At 42.2% G+C, this 7,796-nt stretch overlaps 1 long non-coding RNA gene across 1 annotated transcript; it reads right to left on the reverse strand.

Annotated features, from left to right (window-relative positions):
• Positions 1–5,515: 5,515 nt before the first annotated feature.
• On the reverse strand, positions 5,516–6,903 carry LOC311440010. Its single transcript, XR_014695151.1, has 3 exons — positions 6,753–6,903; positions 6,387–6,510; positions 5,516–6,293 (listed from the first exon to the last, which is right to left on the reverse strand). It is a non-coding gene; the product is annotated as an uncharacterized lncRNA (long non-coding RNA).
• Positions 6,904–7,796: the final 893 nt, after the last annotated feature.

A 7,796-nucleotide genomic window follows, 5' to 3' on the forward strand; every position in this document is an offset into this window, starting at 1 on the left:
ATTATAATATCTGAACAAGTCCTTCAGCACAATTCTACCATAACTCTTTTTCCTTAAATATGTCCCTTGCAGTGTAAACCTTAGATTCCCAGAAAAGTAGTTTCTTTTAGCACAAGAAGTAGGTTTTAAAAGCTAGAGCTTCAAAAGCTTGTGAATATATAGATATTGAAATGACGTATGGAAAAAAAAAAAAAGAAAAAAAAAAAGACTTGGGGAGGGAAAGAGGTATAAGATAATGATCTCAGTAACATGGTTATGAGCATGATTTCATCTTCAGGAATGCTGCAGAAGGAATTTGACATTTTTTTTGTCATCCACGAAGAGGTACACAACCTAAAAAATTGACTCAGAAATATTTTTATGAACAAACAAAATAAGTTTGTTTTGCTGTGACTCCTGGATTCACAGTTTTGAGACCAGTAGGGATGAGTTGCTCATCTTGTTTGGCCTCCTGCATTAGCAGAAGCCCCATCCAGCTACTTCTATAAAGAACTTGACACCAGGAGGGACAGGTTCTTCATTTTTCATGAATATGCAGACCAAACCAGAAGAATACTCTCACTTTCATCAACTTTAGTACAAATGCGAGGTTCTGATGGACTGTCTGCCACTATTGTGTTTGTTTTTCTTTAGTTCCTTGATTTGTTTCTTGCCTGTAGCAAATATTATCTTTTCCCCTTTATAAGTGTCCATCTTTCAGTCAGGGAATAGGAAACAGTCCCATCACTGCGGTGACTCATGCACCTTGTGGATACTGAATCACCATTAGGATGAGGTGAACATGTGGCGTGTAAAGCAAAGGCTGGAACATTTTCAGACAAAACATTCAGAAAATACTGGTACACATTAAGGAAATCATGGGAGGGGAAGAGAAGCAGCTCATGAGTGATTATTTACAAATTAAAGGATTAAACTAGCAATTCCAAAATGCTTGTGGTCAGCACCCTCATTACAGGCCACTCATTTTTTGTGACCCCCAAACCAGTTAGAAATACAGAAAATTCAGCTGATCTTTGTCTAGCTTTAGTCCACAACCACTTCTCAGCAGAACACACTCCACGTTTGGGCACCAATGGGCTGACCTTTTACTTGCTGTAGCATTAAAAGTGCCAGTAACAGTGGTACACTGCTACACACTGCCCAAAATTCACTTTGTGCCCTGAAGGTGAAGCTCTGCTGCCCTTTCTGTCCCCAGCAGTGGGCTGGTGTCAGTAGCACTGTCTCTCCAGGATAAGATGCTGCCAAGCTGTAATGGGGGTTCCTGCTTCACTGCCCACCCATAAGAAGGCTGAGAAGGAACAAGGCAGATCCTCAGTAGCTCTCAGGCAGACTCATCCTCTGACTGGACATAGGGCAGTGAGATGCCTTGTGTGCATTAGTGTGGTGGCAAACAAATCCGGCTACTCGCCAGGACCTGAGCATGTGAGCTTGGAGGCAGCATCATGTTGTGTCTACTGCTGGGCACCAAGCAGTGCTGAGTACAAGCAAATCTCAATTTTGAAGGTAGGACAAAAATCAGATACCTCACAGAGGCTTTTGAAACTCCATTCTTGTGCAACCTGGCAAAAGCCATGTGGGAAGCACTCTGAAATCACAGGAGCTGTATCACAGATCCCAGAACAATCATTCATGTTGGATGTTTTATAGGTTAGAGGTAAATCCTCTTCAAGCAACTTTTTTTTCCCCTCAGGTGAAGGTAATTTGGGATGGTTGTTTTGTTCAGAGTTGGATGCGTGATGTTATTTTGTTGTTGCTTGAACTAAGAAGTTTATGTGTTAAACACTGTTCCAGAGCTGTAGCCAATTGTGTCCAGGTTAATAGACTAGCCTTTGTCAAGGACATTGTGCACACATTTCCACAAGACATTATTGTCTGGACACATGAGCAAATATTTGCCTAAAAAGTGTAATTGACTATTGTTCAAGAACTGCCACCTGCCCCCTGGTTTTCTGGCACTCTTGTAGAAGGAATTATGCTTTGCAGCACTGACTTCAGCCAACATTTTCATTGGAGCCAACTCTTGACCAACAATTAAGTAAACATTCAGATTACTTTTTTTAAAAAAAAAATATAAAAATCTTTTCCCCAAGGCTGCAGGATAAAAGAAGTGTTATGAAGAAAAAGAGAAAAGGCAACCAGCCTTGCCTTAGCAATAGCACTATGGAGAAATCATATATGATATGAACTATAGCCTAATATGATGGACATGCTGGCATAGTCATGGACAAGACCAGGCAGCAACACAAAGGATAAGTTCATCTGTGTTGTAAAATTCATTGTGTCAGCTGAAGCTAAGAGAAGTGATGACAGTCACGATGCCAGGGAATGGTCAGACAAAAGAAGACTGTGCAGCTGTCCTGTTATATGAGGCGCACAACATGCCAGGTGGCTTGAGCAGAAGTTTTGCATCTCCTGCAAAGCTGCCCCAAAATGTACAAATAAATGACTTCAAAGACAAATACTTAGCCACCCACCCACCTTAATCTTAAAAATATGTTTATCCAGAGATATATTTTGGAAAGCTACACTATGTTTCAAAGTGGAAAATTAAATATTTCTGTCTGCAAATCCTGAAGCTGAATATTTTGATGGCTAACCATTGTCATCTCAGCCCTTTTTTGTTGAAGTTCAATGAATGTAATAGGAATTCACCAAAATATTTGGTCTTTTTAAATTGATATTTTTCTGGCTTAAACACTTCTGTCAAAATGGTTTCCTCCAGTTCCAGTTGTGGAAACTGTCTAATTATCCAAGCTGACTTTTTTTTTCTTTTCATATTTATATCATTTTTATTTCAATTTTCTTCTCTAAAAAGAAGCGACATCACTGCCAGTTCTAGTTGTACCACTAGTGTTTTGGAGGTAGTCTCTAGCTAGGAATATGTAATTGCAGTAGATGTATTCTTTTTTGTTTTGCTCAGTGTAAAAACAAAAAGGCTTTTCTGTCAGTAATCAGAAATTAGGATTTCTTGTTACATCTCTCAGATTTCTCAGCTGACTGGCCCCTGTGATCCCGGCTATTGCAATTCAGCTGACCTCAGAGCTCAGCAGACAAGTTTTGTGGATACCCTTTGGTTGTTTCTTCTTCTCAGACCTCCACTACCTGCTGAATTTCTCCTGTCTTTTCAAAACTTTACAAAAATAATCCTAATCATGACCCCTTTGCTTTTTTCTCTTTATCTCATTTCAGAAAATAGACCCCATGTAATCTCTGCTTTGTGAAAGCCTGACTGTACCACCAAAATAGTTTTTCTTCACCCCTGTTTTTTCTTCTGTGTTATGTCATAACAATCAGCTATCACAGCTCTACAGATACTTAACCTGTACATGATATTATATACATGAGTTTTTGAGGCATCTCTGTGGCCATCCTTTCCATCTCCATCTTTGCTAAGAAAACATGATTACAATGTGAGGAACAGCTGGCTGTATCTGAGGATGACAAGGGGATGACAAGGGGATGACAGGAGAGAAGATACCTGTGCTTGCACTGCAGGAGGCAGATTCTGACTGGAGACCCTTAACTTCCTTCATCTTTTTCCTTTGATCTATCTCTGTATTTATGTTGTGGTAACCATCAATGCTGTTGACAAGAAGAGTAAAATAATGTTACCAAACCTTCCCCAAAATAGCCTCCTCTCCACCACTCGAGAAGCCCTGTTTCAACACCAGCTGTCAACTGCCTGCAGCAGGAAATGCTTCCTCCGATGTGTTTTCCTCCTGAGGGACTGTTAACGCTGAAACATGCCATTGTGCAGAGCATGGATTCAATACACAAAAGGCTAAAAACTGCACAGCATCCTGTCCTTGCTATTCATAAAGTGAAGTCCTTCTCCCACTCTGTGTCATGGTGAGGGGCCAAATAGAAAAACGCTGGTGCCTAACCAGTAGTACCATAGTTGTAGCAGCCTAACATCCCCAAAGGCTGAGTCCGTTCAAGCATACCCAGAGGTGGGTATGCTTGAAAACAGAGCAATGGTTAGAGAGCTGACGGGACAGTCCCTGCCTAGGAAGAGGAGGAAATGACATGAGAGGTTATTTCCTTGCAGGAGAACTGCTAGGTCTCCAAAGCTGAAGGAAAGAGAGGTGCTGAAGAGTTACAGTGACTTCTGCTAGCAAATTGTTTGTGCCACAAACATATTTCCTATCTTTTGAAAAAATGTCATGGTTGTCCTTTGGCTTTACTGATGTTGGTAATGTCTCTGCTGTCCTACCCTTCTGGAGAAGGGAGCAGAGGTGAGTGAAGGTGGGCCACAAAGCTTTTGAGCTGCCAAGGGTGTGAATGGGGTAAGCACCAAGAAATGTCCTCCTGCTGCTTTTAAACAGAAGTTTACCCTTAGTCATCAATGAGGCACAGGTGCACAGCTTCCCAGCAGTCTGTGCCCTCTTTCGAGCCAAGGTAAATCCAAGAGAGTTTTTTTCTGCCAGCTCGGGAGCCAGGGGATGTTTGAGCAAAGGTCTAACTGATGAAAGAGGAAATCATTTCTTGATGCATGCCAAGGTTATAATTGGGGGGATATGCGCAACTGGGAAAAACCTAGACTTTTCTTCATCTCTCATGAGGAAATTGAGAAGCTCAGTAGCCAAATATCTGTTGGGAGAATCAAGAGGAAGCTGAGGTGTTTATTCGCTGAAGGAAATGGGAGGAGCTCGGCTGTCGCAGCGGTGTCATTATCTGAGTGCAGGACAAGCACGGGACCGATAGGCCTGCAGTGACTCTCATCCTGTTGCCCTTAAGGAGCAGGAAGTTATCATACAGCCCATGCTTGGCCCGCAGACATGGTCCAACCCTCGGTCCTGCCAGTGCCCATGCTGTGCTTAGAGGGTCACAGTCCCTGTGGGATTTTTTTATTTTATTTTTTTTTCTGAGCCACCGTTACGGCATCAAAGATCATGCGTTTCTCATTGTGTGTGTGTGAGAATTGCTTCTCCATCCATGCCCTCTGCAGCTGTCTTATTTAGCTTTTCCTGTTGACTGGAGGTTTGATTCCATTCTAGAGAAAAAATAAAAACACCAGAAATGCCTCTGTGTGAATCTCACCTATCCTCTTCTTCAGGTTAATGGAAATAGTTCTGTGGATTTAGCAAACAGTGCTGTCCAGGCTGTTCTACTAGCCAGATTTTTATTTTTTTTTTTATACGGCTTTTGTCCTCTCAGAAGTTGCACATTATTCCAGGAGTATTTTAAATCATATGATTATTATATGGTGCATGTGGTTTGTTCTTTCTTTCCCAGAAGAAAAAAAATTACTTCTGTAATTTTGTGCCTTGATTTAGTGCTTTCAGCATTTTTAGGATGAACTTTTTCTGGGTATCCTTATTCCCACATGCTTATATTAGAGGTCTCAATGATTGAGGTAGTCCACCGTTACTTTGAGCAGATCATTTCATGGTCTACGACCAGCTTCCAAAGTGACCTTTTCTTCCATACAGAAGAGCATTATATTTCTAGGGGGACATTACTGGCAGCAGAGAAGCCGTCCTCCACCTCAAAGCTGGAGACAGTCTTTCAGAAATGCTGGGCTCAGGCCTGTGACATGTCTAAGGCAGCTGGCATGGCCAAGCAGAGTACAAATGACCATGTCACAAAAGAATGGAAACTCCTAGACAACTGGAGTGGAACAAAAATTCTATTTATTGGAACCATCTCACAGTGTGTTACACGCGCAGAGGACCCAGGAGCTTCCTAAAGTTATGAGTTAAATGAGTCTGCTGCAGTTCAGCTTTAGTGCCGAGCAGCTGGCAAATAATTGCAAACTCTTCTACATTCTGCCCTTGGCCAACCAGCCAACTTTGCCCTTCAGTTTGGCATTGGGCCAGATATTGTGCTCTTCCCTGGTTATACCTGCCTGCCTGGTCTGAAGAACAACAATGCTTATCCATCTTTGGGACACCTCAAAGATTTGTTAAGTCAAATGTAAATGTTAAAGAAAAGACAGAGAGCTATCTGGCACCTTTTGTGTTGGGTTAATGTTCCTCTGAGAAATAACAGTGCTCTTGTGAGGACAGAAAGGAAAAGGGTGAGCATATGTGGTGTGTTTGCCCTCCTTTGAATATGGAGTTGGAATGACAAAGCATCTGTGATACTGGGGGGCACATCACTGAATTGCTGCACTCATTTTTCTGTCCTTTTTTTTTTTTTTTTTTTTTTTTTTTTCCAGAACAGCTCAGCCTTCAAAACCCATGAGACAATGCAGAGATGGTGCCCACAGAGCTGAGCCCAGTGTTGTGTGTCCTCTTCATCAGGTCTTCCAGGAGACATTCCTGCCAGGCCTGCCAGCTGAGCAATGCCACCTTCAGCACAGGAAAACAAAGAAAAGCAGACTGTGTTTTTACAGCCCTGTATGTAGCTGTACCACTGCCCAGTGCAGTAAGCATGTGGCTTACCAATGAGCTGTGTGCATTTCGGACAAGGATCAATGCCCAAGGTCACAGACTTTATTCTTCATGCATGCATGAAAGATGTGTCGCCCTCCATCAGCTGGCATATGCCCAGTGGTACAGAACCTTTCTAGGACAATCAAAACATGCTTTTAAAGGATCTGCCTATTTACGTAGTAAAACCAGATCACATTATCATAGCTCCTATCAAACTCCAGGGAATATGTCCATAGAGCAGCCTGGCTTGGCCTTTAAACAGGAGACATCTTACAAAATCAAACAATGCCACGAAGGCAGAGCCACTTGTAAATAATTTATTTTACTTTGGTAACAATGGGAAAGGAGAGAGCAGAGCAGGAAAGGAAAGGGTACCTGTGTCTGCAGCCAGCAGCTTAGCAGCCATCAAGATTGGTATCAGCCCTGGAAAAATACCTGAGTAGGGATCAGAGAAAAAGTTGACAGCAACTGTACTTTGTGTGCAATCTGACATAACAAAAGGGGGTGTAAATGCCTTCCAAAGCAAACAGCAAACCTTCTCTTTTTAGAGACACAGAGCCATGAGATGGGTGATGGCAGCAGCTCTCATAATCACAGCTGGGGTGGGTGGTGAGGAGCACAGGGCAGTGGGGAAAGCTGTACTCCTGCTGAGGACTAGCTGCAGCCAACATCTTCACCCACACTCGCCAAATCTCTTTCACCTGCCCTGACCCCCCAGCTCTTCCTGTGCCAGGGAAGGGGGACACCTGGTCCTTCTGGATGCAGTTTTCTGTATAGCCCATGTTGCTCTGGTCAGCCACCCTGATTTCAGTTCCACTGGGGCAATGAGGTGCTCTTCAACAACAGGTACAGCTGATGCAAAGCCAATGACTTGTATTTAAATTAATTCCAATGCAAAGAAAAGAAGAAACAAAAAACTTGAATCTAGACCCTTCTTAATGCTTAAGCATTCCCTGTTCCTGGAAGGGTATGTGTCCCATCGTGGTTCCTTTAAAAAAACAAACCTGCTGCTTACATGTTTTTACCCAACCTCTTATGTCCCACCAGAAAGGCTTTGGGGCTCTGTAATCTCCTTTAGATCCTAAAATCAGCTGAAATATTATTTTCAATGCACTGGAGACAAGACCTCTGAACCTAGTTCCTGATTATCTTTTTGTGCAACCTAAAATTGTCTCATCCAGAAAACTAGTGGGTTGCTTCCCTGTTTTCCACAGATCCCTTTAAATTAAAATATATCATATCAGTTCCTGAACCCTGATACAGTTTATGTAGTCCTTCTTAACAACCTTCATAAAGTCATTAAGTTTATTAGCTAATAATACATAGTTGGGAGTCATAAAATTTATTTACATTAGATAGTTTAACCAAGTATGTGAAAAGTGATTAAGCGCCCCCAGCCTGGATTCTGATAAGGTCATA

This window comes from Aythya ferina, assembly GCF_964211825.1.
Source record: "Aythya ferina genome assembly, chromosome: 1".
In the NCBI taxonomy this organism is placed as follows: Eukaryota; Metazoa; Chordata; class Aves; order Anseriformes; family Anatidae; genus Aythya; species Aythya ferina.